Source organism: Coenobita brevimanus, chromosome 92 (assembly GCF_032717465.1).
Source record: "Coenobita brevimanus isolate Jiangsu-jjx chromosome 92, ASM3271746v2, whole genome shotgun sequence".
Lineage (NCBI taxonomy): Eukaryota > Metazoa > Arthropoda > Malacostraca > Decapoda > Coenobitidae > Coenobita > Coenobita brevimanus.
This window is the reverse complement of record NC_137045.1, coordinates 34,242,044-34,262,211: the sequence shown is the minus strand read 5'-3', so window position 1 is coordinate 34,262,211 and position 20,168 is coordinate 34,242,044. Positions and strand designations below refer to the sequence as shown.

Genomic DNA, 20,168 nt, shown 5'->3' with positions numbered 1-20,168 from the left:
CTATGTTTAAGTTGGTCCTGATTATTTTTTCCCCTTTCGCAACTCATTTCACGTAGCTCAGTGGCAGGAAAAGACAATACTCCAGCTCTGCAACCTTTCCACTGAACCTCTTTGTGACTAGCATCATATTCTTGTGTTATTCCACTGTTACACTCCAGCATTCAAGACGGAGAGATGATAACTTTAGGCCAAGTTAGAGTAAGAAAGGAATAGTTGAACGGTATCCTCTCTCTCTCTCTCTCTCTCTCTCTCATCATTATTATTATTATTATTATTATTATTATTATTATTATCATCTTTTATTTGAGCAACACCCTATTTGACTCCGGTTCTTGCCAGCAGACGCATGCGAAGGAACATATACCAAAACACACTGTAAATATCCACACTAACAGAGCTTCAAATCCTTTACTCTTTTCACCTTAACCTGGCCTAACATTGCCGTCTCTCCATCATTAATACTGAGTCGTAGCAAGAAATTAGCGCCAGATAATGATGCTAGTCACGAGGAAGTGCTATAGAGAGGACAGTGCTGTAGAACTGTCATTTCCTGTCACTGAAATAAGGGAAAATAAGTTACAGACATACAAAAGGATATACTATTGATGATACACGAATATTGTCAACTGAAGCAGGGTAATGAGTCAGAAACGAGTCTCCTTGGTTACTAGTCAAATCACAAGACTTGAATAGGATAGACTGATTTTCGTTTGGAGCAGTGTTATGATTTGGTAACGAGTCTCCTTGGTTACTAGTCAGCCTGAATACTAAGTCTTGGTTGCACGAAAATCAATTAGCCAATGTTGTGAGATATTAATGAGTCTCCTTTGTTACTAGTCATTTCACACAGCTTGAATACTATGTCCCGGTTGCATAAAAAGCCATGAGCTGTAGTTATGAGGTAGTAATGAGTCTCCTTGGTTACTAGTCAAATCAGCAATCCTGACTACACTTGCTCGCCGACTGAGCTGAAAAGGGTTAGGGATATTTATCAGAATAAAAGGCTGTATCAGCAAACACGTTATACATATCCACCATGAACAAGGTATCAGATCCTAAAACACACACACACACACACACACACACACACACACACACACACACACACACACACACACACACACACACAGGCAGATCACAAGCATGGATACGTTAACACCGAGTCACCGTGGCTCCAGGAGTATATGTAGACACGAGACATAGCATGGGGCTTGATAGAGGCGTGGGGACGGTGTGTGTGTGTGTGTGTGTGTGTGTGTGTGTGTGTGTGTGTGTGTGTGTGTGTGTGTGTGTGTGTGTGTGTTTTGTAGTTGTCTGGTGAGAGAGACTGATTGGATATTCTGTTTTTGTACGATGTAATATCTTGATTTGTATTCATAGTACAGATATTATTAGCCTTTACCTGTTATATAGGTGGAGACTATTGTTTTTTGCTGTTATTAATATTATTATTATTATTATTATTATTATTATTATTTTTATTATTATTTATTATTATTATTATTATTATTATTATTACTATTATTGTTATTATCATCATTATTCCCGCCTCAGAGTCTCGCAACGATTCCAGGAGAACCGAGATTGGGCGAGGAATCTGATGGGCTCGGGCTAGCCTGTGTGTCCTGGCATGGGCCATTGCTAATAGAAAAAAAAAAAAATCCAAAGCCTTTATGCAGTGGAAGGACATGAGTCATATCAATATTATATTGTGAACGAGATAAGTTGGTCGTGTCTACTGGAGATTTCAATATGACCTGCGCAAGCAATCTGAATGGCCCAGGTTATATGTCCTGATATGGGCCATTGCTGATAGAAAAATATTCCAAAAATCCTCAATGGGGTCAAGGTCATTTTAAGAAACAGAAGGTGGAAACTAGTGACTCTCTGCAGGACAGTGACAGAGCTCTGGTTATTATTATTATTATTACTATTATTATTATTATTATTATTATTATTATTATTATTATCCACCTACTAAAGAGGGAGAACTATTCTTTTGCTGGTATTATTATTATTATTCTGGCCTCAGAGTCTCACGACGATTCTGGGGGAAACGGAGACTGCAGACGAAATGTGAGGGGCCCAGGTTATGTGTCCTGGCATGGGCCATTGCGAATAGAAAAAAAAATCCAAATCCTTTATGTGCTGTGGAAGAGCATGGCAGAAACACTCATATCAGTATGATGAGTGAACGAGATAATTTGGTTGTGTCTTCTGGAGATTTCAGTCCAACCTGCACAAGGAATCTGAAGATGAAACTTGGCGGATAGATTCCTAAGAGTTTATTTAACTTTATTACAGTCTCCACTTACTACGTACGTGGAGACAAGTGACTGTCCACAGGACAGTTACAGAGTTCCAGTTATTATTATTATTACATTTTTTTTTATCATTATTATTATTTGTTTTTCATTAGTCAGCATCACCACCATTATTATTTTTATTATTATTATTATTATTATTATTATTATTATTATTACAGTAGTTGCTGCATGAGAGAGAGACGAGAGAGAGAAGGAAATGAATATGAGTGTAATACGCCTCGACACAGGAAATGAAAGAGAACGAATACACACACGCCGTGAAACAGGCATGACTTACACAATAAAACGCATCACCATTAATTACATTTCTAAGTATTGTATCTCACTCCATTTCAACTCAGTGTAGACGAGTGTAGAAATGAGTGTTATAGATAGTGTTGCTACGCCTTTCACTACCAGAGATGCTACTATGGCTGTTATAAAATCCTCTGGTGGCAGTGAATTGGCGGGGGACAGGGTGACGTGGAGGCTATTTGTTTGTGGCCACCCCGTATAAAGGATTAAGGCGTCTGGCAATAGATAGATAGATAATAGCATATATACAGTGAAATGAGCGTCATTGTGCTGACTTGATTGAGATAGCATAGAATGAAAGCAACTGAGTCTAAACACACACACACACACACACACACACACACACACACACACACACACACACACACACACACACACACACACACACACACACACACACACACACACACACACACACACACACACACACACACACACACACACACACACACACACAAGATGAAAATAACAGCACTGGAAACTGTATCATGCATGAGCACTTTAATAACACATATAATTTTCACTATTATTAGTTTCCAAAATGGGGAACAAGTAAAATATTTAATCTCCCTCTCATGTTACACTCCAATATTACCAGAATTTCATTTTCGTTTACTAGTAGCATAATACAACTTCATAATGTATATTCCAAAAGGTGTAAAATTAATCTGCATCCCAAACATAAAAAGGCAGGTTAAAAAATCTTATATGCGTTGACAGCACAGTACTCGATAACTCAAGGGAACACATTTTAAGCGTTTCATTTTTATTTTTAATGTGAAAGAAATATCTCTGTAATTCATAGTAGGAACAGCAACAGCATGTCCACAAATAACTAGAGCAAAATGGTGAGGACCGACGTGAAGAGCAGTGTGTAAACAATGCTGAGCTGACACGCACGCAGAGAGGAAAGTGGGTTAAAGCTCCGTGGAAAAAGTATAACTGTAGCTTCATGTGAGTGTGTGTTTTTAGTAATGTGTATGGCCTCCCCTTGCCTGTATATGCTGCCTGCATCTTTGTGGCATATTTTTGATGATGCCCCTTATGTCAACCAGGGGTATGTCCTGCCATTCTTGCACCGCGGTATGTTTAAGGACCTGCAGGGCTTGTGTGGTGTTGTGTATGGTTAAACACCATGTCGTAGAAGAGTTCGATTTGGTTTAGGTCAGGGGACCTTGCTGGCGAATTCATCACCTCAGTACCTTTCTGTTCCAGGAATGCAGAAGTTAGCTGGTCTGTGTGTTGACGGGCATTATCACGCATAAGAGTGAAATTCTGTACGCACACTGCCTACAGAAGGAGGACAATTGGCTTTAGAATGTTGTCTATGTAAACCCGCGAACCAAAGTTTCGGTACCCCCCCCCCTCGATGGAAGGAAGTGGAAGTCAGGGTTAGAGAGAGGGCAGGTGAACGGACAACCGTGAGTGGTACTTTGGAACTGAGCTACGAGGCGAATAGTGAGCAACCTAATGACACTGGATTCGAAACATTTCCATGCTATTCACCTGCAAAACATTATGCGTTCGTAACATACATACTGTAACATATAACATAGACTACTGTGTTACCATGGTGTCCTGTGATATTGACCCATCTGTTTCGGATCCTCGTCACACAAATAAATCACCGAGCAAGTTGTATTTAAGTTGCAACTTGTCATTATAACTACAGTTATTATTTTTGTGAATGTTATCCCTGGATTGTCTATAGCTATAATAAAGAATGGTTGTGAATTTAATGTTAATTTTCACAGTAGTTGTGTGGATGGTTATCTATGTGGCAATCATTTTATGTGGACGACTAAACCACATTGTGATGGACAGCGGAGAGCATTCGCCAATAATTTACTATAACCAGATGAAATTAGATGCAAACAACATAAAATATTATGAGACAATGAAGACACAGCTGTGGTATCCTGCTCCGCCTTGTTATCAAGGCCTTAAATGGGGCTTCGCCTCATACGTGCATTATTTTCCTTCAGTCTCTGCCTCTTTTATTACTCTTACTTCCCGGTATCCTCTTACTGCGAGTCGTCATATTCCTTGGTGGGTTTCTTGTCGTCCGGTCCTATAACCGTACTGTATTACATTATTCCTTGCATCATCACTCCCAGACAAACAACGTTAGCACAAGACTGCTGAATCTGTTAATACCATTATTGCCACTTCCACTACTACTGTAATCCCCATTTTCCTATTGTGTCTAATTTCCCTCACAGTACTACTACTGCTGCTCCTATTACTACTCCACTATAAATCTGTATAATAATAAATATGATTGTCCTTATGTCTGTGTATCTGTTAATCATAATTATTGTCTCTGTCCCACCGTCGACAATTCGTCACTGACCCGGCACCGCTACTCCAGTTCCCACCCACCATGGATTCTACTCCTCCCCCACTCCGACACCACATTACCCTTCACCTCATCCTTGGGCCAGAAGGCCTGTTGTTCACCCTTTACCGGTGAATATACGTGACATGCATTAATAATAAAAAAGAAGGCATTTGAGAGCTAAACGGTAATCGCCCTCTGAAATATTCTGTTTGCCAAGTCCAAACTTTAGGCCATATATTGATACCATGAAGGTTTTATGTTGAGAGCTCAAGCCATTCATGAGATTTAATGGTGCTAAAGGCAGGCAATAAAAACTAGTTGACCTTTAGCAGTTAGTTTGGTGACCTTGACTCTGACCCCGAGTTGCCATTTTCGAACTCCTCCAAGATTTTGGCCATATCTTGATACGCCCAAGGCTTCATGTTGATAGCTCAAGCCGTTCATGAGATATATTAGGAACACACACACACACACACACACACACACACACACACACACACACACACACACACACACACACACACACACACACACACACACACACACATGCAGTTAAAAACATGATCGCTCCGCCTTCTAAAGGTAGGCGATAATATTATAATAATAACAACAACATCGTAGATGTGTACTGTAGTGTTCCTAACATTACACTTAATAACTGCCGACCCAAACGTGCTTATATTACGGAGCACTGATATATTAACCACAAAACCGACACCAGACCGTTCTTATCATTACCACTGCACCTTCCCTATAGCACTTCACCATGGTAATACAACCCACTGTAGTCCTCTGTGAGATCGCTACACGTGTTTGGGAAATATAACAGTGCACAACATGCCTACAAACCACTAAAATAAGCATATGATGTTTCACTGACATCCATCAAATAGCCTAGGAGAAGTTAGTGGACAACCAAACAAACGACTGGATACAGACAGACAGAAGCAGAATGTCTCGCATAGGTATGTAACGACCTTACAAAACTCTTGTGATCCTGCATTGCAGGTGTCAGCACAGTAATAATAATAATAATAATAATAATAATTAATCACATGTTATTAGGCACGATACTGAGAAGGACACACACTGGAATAGCATGTGTCGACGCAATGCAGAATCTGTTTGCCATGACAGAAGGTTGGGTTGCGGTCAAACATTAATTTAGTATTACTATAACCCTACCATTACAGCATATTATGGCACTGTTTGGTTTTATATGTCACACCTGTTTTCACTTGTTTTATCAGGGAGATTATGGTGTTTGTCCTCCTCTGTATCATGGATATTAACATGATTACTACTACTACTACTACTACTACTTCTACTACTACTACTACGATTATTATTATTATTATTATTATAACAATGATGACACCTACAAAGCAGGATCGTAATAGTTTTGTCAGGTTGTCATATACCGATGCGAGACATTTGGCCTCAGTCTATGTCCAGCCGTGTGTTTGTTTGTCCGCTAACTTCTAGGCAATTTAATGGATGTCAGTGAAACATCACAGGTGTATTTTAATGGGTTGTAGGCATGTTGTGCGCTATTATTTTTTTCCAAACATGTGTAGTGATCCCACAAAGGACTTCAGTGGGTTGTATTACTATGGTGAAGTGCTTCAGGTAAGGTCCAGTGGCAATGATAGGAACGGTCTGTGGTCGGTTCTGTGGTTAATATATCAGAGCTCCGTAATATAGGCACGTTTGGGTCTGCGACTTTTATAATTATGTAATGTTCGGAATACTGCAGATGTATGTTGTTGTTGTCAATTTTATAATTATTCTTATTAATGCATGCCACGTATATTCACCGGTAAAAGGTGAACAACAGGCCTGGTGGCCCAAGAAGGAGGTGAGGGGTAAAATGGTTCGGAGTGGGGGAGGAATAGAGCTCATGGCGGGTGGGAGAGAGGGGGGTGGGGTGCAACTGGGGTAGCGGTGCGGGGTAAGTGACGAGTTGTCGACGGTGGGACAAGGACAATATGATTAACAGATACACAGACATAAGGACAATCATATGTTTTATTATACAGATTTATAGTGGAGTAGTAATAGGAGCAGCAGTAGTAGTACTGTGAGGGGAATTGCAGTAGACACAATGGGGAAAGGGGGAATAGTAGTGGCAGTGGCAATAATGATATTAACACAGTCTTGTGCTAACGTTGTTTGTTTGGGAGTGATGATGCAAGGAATAATGTAATACAGTACGGGTTATAGGACCGGACGACAAGAAACCCTCCAAGGAATATGACGACTCGCAGTAAGAGGATACCGGGAAGTAAGAGTAATAAAAGAGGCAGAGACTGAAGGAAAATAATGCACGTATGAGGTGAAGCCCCAGTTAAGGCCTTGATAACAAGGCGGAACAGGATACCACAGCTTTGTCTTCGTTGTCTTATAATGTTTTGTGTTGTTTGCATCTTATTTCACCTGGTTATAGTAAATTATTGGCGAATGCTCTCCGCTGTCCATCACAATGTGGTTTAGTCGTCCACATAAAATGATTGCCACATACTCGTATATAACCATCCGCACAACTACTGTGAGAATCAACATTAAATTCACAATCATTCTATATTATGGCTATAGACAATCCAGGGATAACATTCACAAAAACTATAATTGCAGTTATAATGACAAGTTGCAACTTATATACAACTAGCTCGGTGCTTTATTTGTGTGATGAGGATCCGAAACAGATGGGTCAGTATCACAGGACACCATGATAACACAGTAGTCTATGTTATATGTTACAGTATGTATGTTACGAACGCATAATGTTTTGCAGGTGAATAGCACGGAAATGTTTCGAATCCAGTGTCATTAGGTTACCCACTATTCACCTCGTAGCTCAGTTCCAAAGTACCATTCACGGTTGTCCGTTCACCTGCCCTCTCTCTAACCCTGACTTCCACTTCCTTCCATCGAGGGGGGTACCGAAACTTTGGTTCGCGGGTGTACCTCTGTGCTGTCAGAGTACCACCTTCAAAAACATACAGGTAAACACCATCCCATACAATGACAGCCTTTATCGTAACAGTCATTCTCGACGATGTTCCATTCCCCCGGAGTTCTTCATCGGCTGTCACAGTTGGAAATGTAGAATCAGCCCTCTGTCTGTCTATCTATCTATAGGCTGAGGCCCTAATCCCGCAAAGGGTGGCCGCAAACAAAACGCCTCCAAGTCGCTCTGACACCCACCATTTGACTACCCTCCCCCCAACTCACTCCCCCCTCCCTCATATACCTCTCAACTCCATCCCTCCACCTCATCCTCGGTCTTCCCCTCCCTCTCCCTCCCCCCACCTCACCTACATACACCCTCTTAGTCAGTCTTTCATTCTCCATTCTCTCCACATGTCCAAACCACCTCAGTGTATTTCTCCTAATCTTCTCAACCACATCCACATCCACCCCACAACGTTCCTTCACTTTTTCATTCGTCAACCTGTCCCTCCATGTCACTCCACATGCTCCTCTCAAGTAAATCATTTCCACTGCTCTCACTCTTGATTTGTTCCCCTCTTGCAAGGTCCAAGGTCCACGCCTCGCTTCCATACGTCAGGGTAGGGATCACAATACTATCATGCAGTGACTTCTTAACTTCCATACTCATCTCCCTATTTCTCATCACTGCTTTCAGTGAACCAACAACCTTCCTTCCCTGCTGTACCCTTTCACGCACTTCATCCCCCAAAGTTCCATCCTTACTCATCACACTACCCAAGTACTTGAACGCACTCACATTCTCCATATCCTCGCCATCCAACCTCACCCTGCATTCTGTGACTTCATTCCTCTCAAACACCATGACTTTACTCTTGTTTACATTAACTTTCAGATGCCTCTTCCTACACACTGTCCCAAATTCATTCACTAAACCTTGGAACTCCCATTCATCTTCACTCAACAATACTGTATCATCAGCAAACAACAACACCGGAATCTTCCAAATCTCACCCTCATTCATTAGAGCCAGCCCCACATCCACTGCCCTACCTTGTACCTCCTTTACAACCCCATCCATGTATATATTAAACAGCCATGGAGACATCTCACAACCCTGTTTCAGTACCACACTGAGATCAAAGAACTCACTCAGCTCACCATCCACTCGCACCGTAGCCCTAGCTCCTTCGTACATACTCTTCATAGCACTCAACAATTTCCCCTCCACTCCATATATTCTCACTACCTTCCACATACCTTGTCTATCTGTTCTGTCATAAGCTTTCTCCAAGTCCATGAAGGCAGCATACACTTTCTTTCCCTTCTCTAGATACTTCTCCACTAAACATCTTAGAACAAATATCTGATCTACACACTGTTTTCCCTTCCTAAATCTCCCTTGTTCTTCTTCAACTGGCTCCTCTGTAATATGCCTAACCCTATCAATGAGTATTCTACTATATATTTTTCCAGTCACACTAAGAAGGCAAATACCCCTATGGTTACCACATACTTCTCTCTCTCCTTTTCCTTTGTACAGAGGAACAATTATATCTGATTTCCAGTCCTCTGGAACCCTTCCCTCTTCCCAAGCCAATCTACACAACTTCCATATCCACTCCGCAACAATCTCACCTCCATACCTAAGCATTTCACCACACACTCCATCAATTCTTGGGGCCTTTCCCATCTTGATCTTCTTCATTGCTTCCACTATTTCCGCCCTACTGATCTCTTCCTCCCTCCTCTCATCTCTCCTTCTCCCAGCCATTCCCCAACCACTTATACTCGCACTGCTCTCACTCTCTACATTCAACAAATCCTCAATTTCTCTCTCTTCAGTAAAAAAAAAAAAATGATGCCCGGTGACGAAGTTGCCGTTCTTGGTGCTCTCTTGCAGACTCAAGTCATCGTGCACGGTGTTCACGGGTAAGGACAGGATCTCAGACAGGAATGTGACTTCTCAGGTTACCTTTATAACAACCTGCTACACAGGTTGTTCCGACATTCAGACATCTGTAGTCTGCTGCAAGTCATAGCGCACTGACAGTGGACTGGCAAGGCATTGTTATCCTTCGTCGACCTTGAGCTGGCTTTCTTGAGTATGCTGTACACCTGTCTCTCCGTACCTCCTCCACATTCAGATCACACTTGGCGACACATCAAATCGCAATGCATCTCTCCCTACAGTAGCACCATCAGCAAGTGCTGGATCGCTCAAGCGACCTTGGTTTCGTGTAAAAAGCTCGTGGCACACTCTCACCAATGCCTCTTACACACACGTCAAACACAAACACCGCAGGAAACTTCATGCCTGAGTATCAAGTTTCGTCTTGAGAATGGATTGCTGTGATTTTTGTTTTCAATCAACCTCTAGCCAAGGCCTTTAAGCCAAGCGATTTTTTTTTCTGTCTTTATATTATTTTATTGATTTGCATTTTTTTCTGGAGACGAACATACAATAGAAACCTAATTTAAGTACCCTGACATCTGGAAAGCTAACAACAAATTGCTATCCTACACTAAAGCCTAAGTATAGCAATGGCTAAGCTAAAAAAAAAAAAAGCAAAGAAAGATAAAGAAAATAGGGGTAAAGCACTGTACCTCGACTAAGAGAACACCATCCTCTGCACTCATCACCTGCTGATTACTCCTAATTACTCCTTTGCACCAATCCCCTGCTGACCGTCAAGCTTGGTTTAATAAAGAGGATATCAATATATGAAAAATAACACAAGCAACCCGAACTTTTCCATATACGCCAGCTATCTTCCCTAATTAAGAAGGCTAATATTAACGAAGAGTGAAATACCTTGACAGACCATCACATACCAAAGTTGCCCAGTACCTCTCCATACTGCACACCTGCACTCATCACCTGCTGACTCTCAGGCGAGGGACTCCAGTTCAGTGGAGAGGACATCAGTGGAAGAAACAAAACCGCCAGAAACAGGAACTTCGTAGTGAGAAGAAACACCAGCTTTTTCAGGGTCCCTTAATGAACCGAACAGTTCTGAAACAAATTCGGCCCTCTCGACCATTTATACACTAACTACCGGTACTTCGCCACTTAATATTTCATCCCAACAAATTGTTACTCTTAAATCAGTCTCACCCAAATATATGTTTCTTTGAATATTTCGTGCAGTGTGTTTTTCTGTTACCTTCTAATATATAATCGGCCAACATTAAGATCGCATAAAGGGTTTCTTGTCTGTAGAATTTAAACCAATCAAAAAATGTTCTAGGTCTCTTAAAACACCAATGGAAGACTATCTATCTCTTTATCTATTGCCAGACGCCTTAAACCCGTAAGGGGTGGCCACAAACAAATCGCCCCTATGTCGCCCTGTCCCCCGCTGTCACTGCCCTGCTCCCAGCTCACACCCTTTTCTCTCATATACCTCTCCACTCCATCCCTCCATCTCATCCTCGGCCTCCCCCTCCCTCTTCCCCCCTCCACTTCACTCACATACACTCTCCTCGTCAGTATCTCGCTCTCCAAGGGAAGACAGTTGCAAAAATCGCTTCCTATGTATTCATGTAGCAAATAGTATGTAATGCTGTGTTTAGCTGCAGAACAATGAAGGTAGTATCAGTGAACCAAAATATATTATCGACAAGCATGCTAAACCCTCTTGAATTCTCAGTCAGATACCAAAACACTGAATAAAAAGGAAGTTGGTATGAAAACAGATTCCGAACGGTCGTGTGTATAACGTATATCACCTGTTATATTCGCCAGTAAAACTCATCGAAAAAAAGAAAGAAAGAAAGAAAGAAAGAAAGAAAACAGTAATCTTAACTTCACTTTCTTTCAGACATGTACAAAAATCGGTATTCCCCTGCAGTGAACAGTGTATCTGTGAAATTAATGATACACCTACATGTGCAACACCTCGAAATAATCAGCACTATATAATTCACTTCATTACCTCATTATAATCCACGTACAGACTCTGCAGTAAAGCATTAATTCTGAAGAGTAATGCCAATTCAAAAAATAATAATAAGGACTATGGCTATGTGGAGAGGATGGAAAGTGAGAGACTGACGAGGAGAGTGGATGTAAGTGAGGTGGAGGGGAAGAAAGGAAGGGGGAGGCCAAGGATGAGATGGAGGCATGGAATGGAGAGGTATATGGGGGAGGGGGGTGTGAGCTGGGAGCAGGGCAATGAAATGTTGGGGCACAGGGCGACATGGAGGTGATTTGTTTGTGGCCATCCCTTACGGGATTAAGGCGTCTGGCAATAGGTAGATAGACAGACTAATAAAACTTTCTCTAACATCAAACAATGTGCCACAGAAAGATAATTTGTTCATCAAGCGTTAGCACTAGACATGTCACCTGGTCGACCAATGTGCTTGCTTGTTTTCGCTCTTGTTGTTGCTCTTCTTCTTCTTCTTCTTCTACTTCTTCTTCTCCTTCTTTATTATTATTATTATTATTATTATTATTATTATTATATAAATTGTCACAAATTTCTCGCTACAAACACTTGTTAATTGGCATGTGGTGGGTGGGAAACGGAGGAGGTGGGGGTGATGTAGATATAGTCAAGACAAGACAGTGTTTGTCAGAAGGAAATTAACTTCAGCAGATGTTACATTCCCAAACAGAGATGCAGAGTATGGCGATTTTAGAAGGCTTTATGCAACATGGAAAAGAGTAGGAAGGTGTAATAAGCCAAGCCATTCGGTTAGGAAGAGGTGTTAGGGAGCTTCCTTATCCGGCGAGAATACGGGACATAGAGTGGTTTCTTCCCCTTAAATGATCTGAATTACGGCAGCCCACTTTCCAGTTTTCCGTGGACCTATTAGAGGCAATTAGGGACTGGTTATACGTCTTTAAACGGGTATTAGACGCAGTAAGTGGGGTATAAGATGTAGCAAGAGGTCGTGATATGGGTGTAATAATTTCCGCAGTAAACTCTCTTCGTGCCACACACTTCTGCGACGTAAGTGGAAAAAAGAGCGAGACCAAGGTTCGCAATTATGTCCGTTAAGAATCTCTCTAGCACCCCTTTCTAAGCAATTTATTTCTGTATGTGACTACTCAGTATTAATCTGTATGCTGTATATTCTGATTATGGTGATACAGAACTTTATAACAAAGAACAGGACAGTAACTAGTAATAAACAAAATAAATCGCTTAGGAGGAGGCATTAGGGAGCATTCTTTATCACACAGTCAGTCCCAAGCACAGTCTCACAGCGGAAGAGCTACGCAAACTCGTTTTTCGAACCTTCACATAAAAAAGGACAGAAATGGAACCGCTGAACTTTGGATATGCTTTGGCCAAAGATCATTGTCATCGATGTTGGCTGCTGTCAGTTCACCACACTCGTTTTTAAAGTTCATAAAGAGACACAGGAGAGGCGACAGGACTTCTGATCCCGATTGTACATGAAAACTACACCATAAAGATAGGAGCTGTAATGCAAACAAGACAAAAGACACCTATGATAACTGCACCCACCCCTGCAATATTCTAGGGTGACAGAACTAATTAATTATGAGATACGCAAATACAGTAAACCCTTTCTGGCTCACAGGCCCTTCTAATACAGCTAACCACCCAGTGCCACGACCTGCCTGTGTGTCATATTTACGGCTGTTCCGACACGGTGCAGGTACATGATCGATTTGTACTTCTGTGTTATTTTTGTATGTATGTATGTCTTTATGTAAGTATGTATGTATGGACTGATGTACGTAGGTACGTAGGTAGGTAGGCAAGTAGGTAGGTAGGTAGGTAGGTAGGCAGGTAGGTAGGCAGGTAGATAGGCAGATAAGTATTTAGTGTTTTTCCGTGCCTCGCTGGGTCTCTTGTGGCTGTTCCAGCACCAAACAGGTGGGAAATGGACTAACGCACTTGTTTTTTGTATTTCTGTGTGCATGTACACTATAAAAGCATGTATGTATATATGTACCTGTATGTATGTATGTATGTATGTATAAAGATATGTATTTATACCTTATCATCAGTCCCACAACACACACATTCAACAAGGCCTGGCCCTCATCCTTCAAAGCGGCACCGTATCTCAGTGAGTAACACAGCGAGGGACGCGCAGTGTTTGGCCGCCCTGGTGGGTGTGGCAAAAAAGACGGGATTCTGGTACTCAGGTAATCAGTGTTTTAGGCAGAGTGGCCGAGTGCTTGGTGCTGCTATGTTCACGTAGTCAAAAAAGTATCTTTACACTTCCCATTTTTACTTTTTGAAACCGTTGACGAACCACATGAGAATGTTCTTCGTTCAGTTTTCATTCATGTATTTGCCTGTTATAACTATCTGAACCAAGTAAAGTATGAAGTTTATACAGTGGGTTAAAAACTGCCATTAAATCTATTTGCCTTTGGAATAACACGCTAACAGTAGCAGCGTTCATTGTGAAACCACCGATCGCCTGAGTAAAGATACTTTTTTGATTGTGTGTACAAAGCTGCCGGCCCACCAGCGCCAAGGATGAAGCCTGTGAAGCTGGCCCACTCGACTCGGTTGTTCATCCACCTTTTTTGAGCCGGGAGAGAAAATGAGAACTTAGGATATTCACCTAGAGGAGGCAGACGTAATAAACTAGATGATGCAGCAGTCTTGTATCCAGGGACAGTGGGTAAATAACTGGGCACAGTTTAAAGGCTTATGCTAAGGCGATAAACACCTGGTCCAAATGCCTCATGGTGTCATCCCAACTTTTTCTTTCTTTCTTTAGAGTACGCTTAGTTGTTTTGGCCATGTGGACCGATTGGATACGTCTAGGCTGTTGCAAATATGTCTAATCTGAAAGAATAGGTTGGTTGACAGAGTTCCTGTTGAGAAAATGAGAACCCTGTGTTTGAAGTTGATGAAGCAAGACGCTGACACATGATTAAGTGAAGGGATGAAGATGGAAGATGTTTGTGACCAGGGTGCAACGCATTGGAACTTGACATCGACAGGAATGGCTCTTTCCCACAGCTGGTTTTGAAGGGACATGTTGCTATGGTTGTTTATATCCCATGATGAGGTATTTCAAATTTCGATGGGTTGATAATAAACTGAAAAACATCTAATGGCTGAGTTTTCGACTCAAAATTCAATATTCCGAAAAGCTTATCAACATCTCCGTCATTGACTGATTATTATAATTATATATGCATGTACGTATGTATGAATGTATGTATGCATGTATGTATGTATGTGTGTGTGTATGTTTGTATGTATGTAACCCTGTCTTTTAACTGATAGCAAGTTCGGGCAAGTTTGTTATAGTTGTAACCGAATTTAGTGAAAGGATTGATGATCAAACAAGAGACTGAATTTCTGTTTTGTGAACATTTTGTCAGTGGTCGACTTCACAGGCCTAGGACGCTTTAATCATATTTTTATTCGACTTAACCCAAACTTGGTGAACGAACGAGGTCACAACAAGAATGAAGGTGATCGATTTGAAAACAGAGATCGAGGACACAGGGCAAAATCAAGTATCAACCCACATGTGTCTCCGTAAGAACTAAATCACGCAACATTTTTTTTTATCTAATTGGAACCAAATTTAGTGGAGGCACATGAACCTGACATATTGTTTAAAAAAAAAATAAAGGTCTAAGGTCAAAGTCACATGGCAAGATCAACTAAAAGATTTAATTATATTTCGACCAATGATGTTGGAAGGGTTCAGGGTAAACCAAGGAGGAAGGCATTCGATTTGAGGACAACTCAAAGGTCAGTGTCACAGGGCAAGGTTAATATCTAATCTGAGTGTGTTATAGTGTACTGCTGTTTACTGGTCTGATAGCTTTTACTGTGCTTGCCTTCTCTGTATATATATATATATATATATATATATATATATATATATATATATATATATATATATACTGCCTTATGTACTGTTCTGCCTTTGTTCTACCTGTCTGTTGTACTGTTCTGCCTTTGTTCTACCTATCTATTGTACTGTTCTGCCTTTGATCTATCTGTTGTACTGTTCTGCCTTTGATCTATCTGTTGTACTGTTCTGCCTTTGATCTATCTGTTGTACTGTTCTGCCTTTGTTCTACCTATCTATTTTACATCAGGAGCTGTTTTAGTGAAATAACTATGATGTGCTCAGCGTCCATTTATACAGGCACTTGTATCAATCTCTCTCTCTCTCTCTCTCTCTCTCTCTCTCTCTCTCTCTCTCATCCAGGAAAAATCACAGATATTATTTGTGTTCATCAGTGACGTTATTCACGAAGCGTCAAAAGTAATTCACAGTTGCACGCTTCATTAAGATCCCCTTTGTTTGTAATCCCTCACAGATCGCCTCATTAACCCATTGTGTGTGTGAAGTCATTTATAATACAATTATGCACTCCCGGATATGAGTTGGTGATATTTAATAGTCTGTATTTTCTCTACTTATTATTACTTGCAAATATGTACGCTTGTCAATGAAATATAGAGACAGTTTAACATATTTCTATCCATCTCTCTATTGCCAGACGCCTTAATCCCGCAAGGGGTGGCCACTAACAAATCGCCTCAATGCCGCCCTGTCCCCAACCATTTCATTGCCCTGCTCCCAGCTCATATACCTTCACTCATTTACCTCTTCACTCCATCCCTCCATCTCATCCTTGGCCTCCTCCTCCATGTCCCCTCCTCCACCTTACTCACATACACTCTCCTCGTCAGTCTCTCGCTCTCCATCCTCTCCACATGTCCAAACCACCTCATAATATAAAGCACCGCCATGATATAAAATACAGTTTACCTCCATGAGAAAAGTAATGAGACTTTACTGAGGCTGCAGAATAAGTTGATATATAAGTGTTTCTATGGCAACGGTGCTGTTAAAGTGTGTCAACTGACTGAGAATACATTTAGGATTCTTTCAGTAAATGATCAGCTCAAAAGGACCACTTTCCTCATAATAATATTTGTTTTGTGATCGGGGAGTCATCGTTAAGATATTGGTGTTTGACTTTTGGGAAGCTGTTAGTTGATGTCCTAATGATCTCAGTGTCTGCTTTCGTTACCAAATGCGATACAATATTCGTATTATTTAGTTTTTTTTTTTTTTTATGTTGCAGTATATGTGAAATAAATGAAATTCCTAGAGGGATTACTTAAAACAAAGTGAGCAAACATATATAATTAACGGGAATTAGAAATCTTACATTTAGTCTAAACAAAATTAAAGAAATGGTTCTATTTTTTCTTTCTTTTGCCTATTAAATCGAGAATCATGCCTTGTAATTTGAGCTCATATTTACAACTATTTCTATCTATCTATCTATCTATTGCCAGACGCCTTAATCCCGTAAGTGGTGGCCACAAATAAATCGCCTCCATATCCTTCTGTCCTCCGCCATTTCATTGTCCTTCTTCCAGCTCACACCCCCCTCTCTCATATACCTCTCCACTCAGCATGTTTATTAATCTATTCTGAAACTATATCAGAAGTCAAGGGGTTAGTGAGGGACGCCTTCCCGTGGTCACACCAACATAGCCGCTCTGTTGCCCTGTTACACAAACGTCCCTCATCTCCTTCCCTATCCGCTGCAAGGAAGATAGTGGTCTGCGGGAGAGGGCAACGGCAGCCTGCAGTTGACTGGGTTCAAATGCAATTGGGCCTGGGTATGCAAGAACAACATCATAATCCATGTTGTAATTACGGATGGCAGCATATACCAGGTTGATGCACGTGTTGAGCTGAAACTACACCAGAAAGTTGACGTACGTGTTGAACTGAGACTCTACACCAGGAAGATGATGTACGTGTTGAACTGAAACTCTATCCCAGGAAGGTTTTGCACGCGTTGAGCTGAAACCCTACACCAGGAAGATGATGCACATGTTGAACTGAAACTACACCAGGAAGATGATGCACGTGTTGAACTGAAGCTCCTTCCTCTCTGCTGATCTACCTACCGATTATATACTGATTCATCGCTGTGCCGGGAAACAGATGAACACCGTGACAGGACAGGACAGGTGGGCTGATCGTATGGAAAGGCTTTGACACCCATCACCTGACCTTTCCCTGTGGCCTTCTCCTTCGCCTGATTGCTTTCCAAATCATAGTACCTCATCCTCACCTGACTCATAACCCATAAAACAAGATCTGATATTAAACGGATTGAGTGCTTTTGTTAGTATTATCCTATGACCTTCGCCTCTGATCTACTGCCCTAAAAACAATAATTTCATCTTCACTGACCTTAAATCCATCGACCAGAGTTCATACAAATAGAAAGAGAACAGAGATAAAAGCCGGAGTTTTCACCTCGCCCTGTGATCTTTACCTCTGACCGAGTGTTCTTGAAACTGAGCTACTTCCTTTTTTTCCTGTCCCTCGACCCACTGACTAAGTTAGGTCAAAATTAGGGCAAAACTGTTGAAAATTTTCTATCCTTGACCCCTGACCTTTGACCTTTTTCGGCCCTAAGTTAGTCACCTGTTCCACTGATGGTGCTTAGCCATTCTACTAATTTTGGTGTGATTCCGTCCAATACATTTCCTGGAAGGTTGCTAATACACACACACACACACACACACACACACACACACACACACACACACACACACACACACACACACACACACACACACCTGTTCTTCTGATGGTGCTCAGTCATTATGCTAATTATGGTGCAATTCCGTCCAATACTTTTCATGTAAGGTTGCTAACACACACACACACACACACACACACACACACACACAAAGGCAGACAAACAAACAGGCCCAAACACAGCACCCTTACACTTAGACACCAATGTTAAAAAAATCGCCAGTCCTGTTTAATTTTTCAATAATTAAAATCGACCTTAATGTAAGCACAATATCATTCAATAATAAACCAATTAACAGGCGACGTTTCCACACAAGTTATATGATGATATGGGAATTGCAATGTGGTTTATCTCAACATACAATTAATTAATGTGTTATTGTTATTGACGGAAACACTGTAAAGAGAGAAAGAAAAATGGTTAGTGGGGTTTAGAGGATGAGACTGTTTGATTTTATAGGAAACAATTTTACTAATGAGAAAGTAGCCAGTCGTTAATTGAAATACACTTGGTTTGATCATAACAATAAGGCTTTATTATAAAACTGAAAATATAATTGCTATTAATATTTATTTTCATCAAGGTAGCCCATGAGTACAGCATTAGCGAAGGCTCAGATTTCCACAAATGTGATTATGAGTGATTCAGTAAGCGTACAGGTAAAATATCCACTTGTGATAAATATACAAATGAAGCAAGAGATAGCATTGAAACCAGAATTAACTAAACAGAATGAATAATATAATTTCTCTCATTCTGTACCGATATAGATAAAATAAACCCAGATCTTTCAATAGTTAAGATGTAGTTACAAAATACTGATAAAAATGAAGCAGAAATCAGCATGACACAACGACGGTACATACAAACGCAGGATGGGATGCTAGGATAGTATTGCAAAAGACGAATTGGGAAACTTCCATATTACGAAAATATTAAAATGCTTCACCACCAATATTATTATAGGACTACATAATGGATAGATAGATAAATAGATAGATAGAGAGACAGATAGAAGCAGGAAGTCAAATGATGAGAAGGTGTTGTGTCTGCGAGAAGCGAGCAGCGCTAAACATGCTTACACGGAGGAAAGCTGACGACAGCGGCCAGTAAGGAGATGATGCAGTTAGCTGTCAGCAGTCCTCTCGTGAGAAAGGTCTGGTTGCCATGAGGAACATACGTGACACATCCTTACTACACCAGATTTTAGGAAAGAGAGTTTAGAAGGAGACAAGCGACCCTAGAGAGAGGTCGAGACGGAGATTAGCCTTAGAACAGAGAGAGAGAGAGAGAGATAGCGAGACAGGGAGGTAGCTACCCAGGACTTATACTATTATACCTGTTTAATATTTCCAAGACAAATAAAAATAGTCCTATACTATTCTTTACCTCTCCCGTCACTACATGACATCTGGTGGGGAAACTACTACAAGATATAAAAGCCGCTCGACCACAAGTCTAAAATATACGCCTCTACAAGCAAATACAAAGTCGCTGCTTTATGATACAAAGTCTTTATGACATTTGGTAGCAGCGAACGTATACGAACTTCGTCTACGAATCAACATTAAACTCCTACAAAATATCAAGATTGAAAAAAAACAAAAATATAAGATCCTGACAGTATTCTCTCCATCATGCCCCCTCCGTCTCCCAGATCATTACGCTGATGCAGAGGTCAAGAGATCACTCGACGCCTTGCAAG

The 20,168-nt window shown here is 41.0% G+C and overlaps 1 protein-coding gene across 1 annotated transcript in view; it reads right to left on the bottom strand.

Annotated features, from left to right (window-relative positions):
- Positions 1-20,168, bottom strand: part of LOC145412192 (uncharacterized) — a 397,305-nt gene that overhangs the window by 10,801 nt on the left and 366,336 nt on the right. The gene's annotated exons all lie outside the window — the stretch shown is intronic.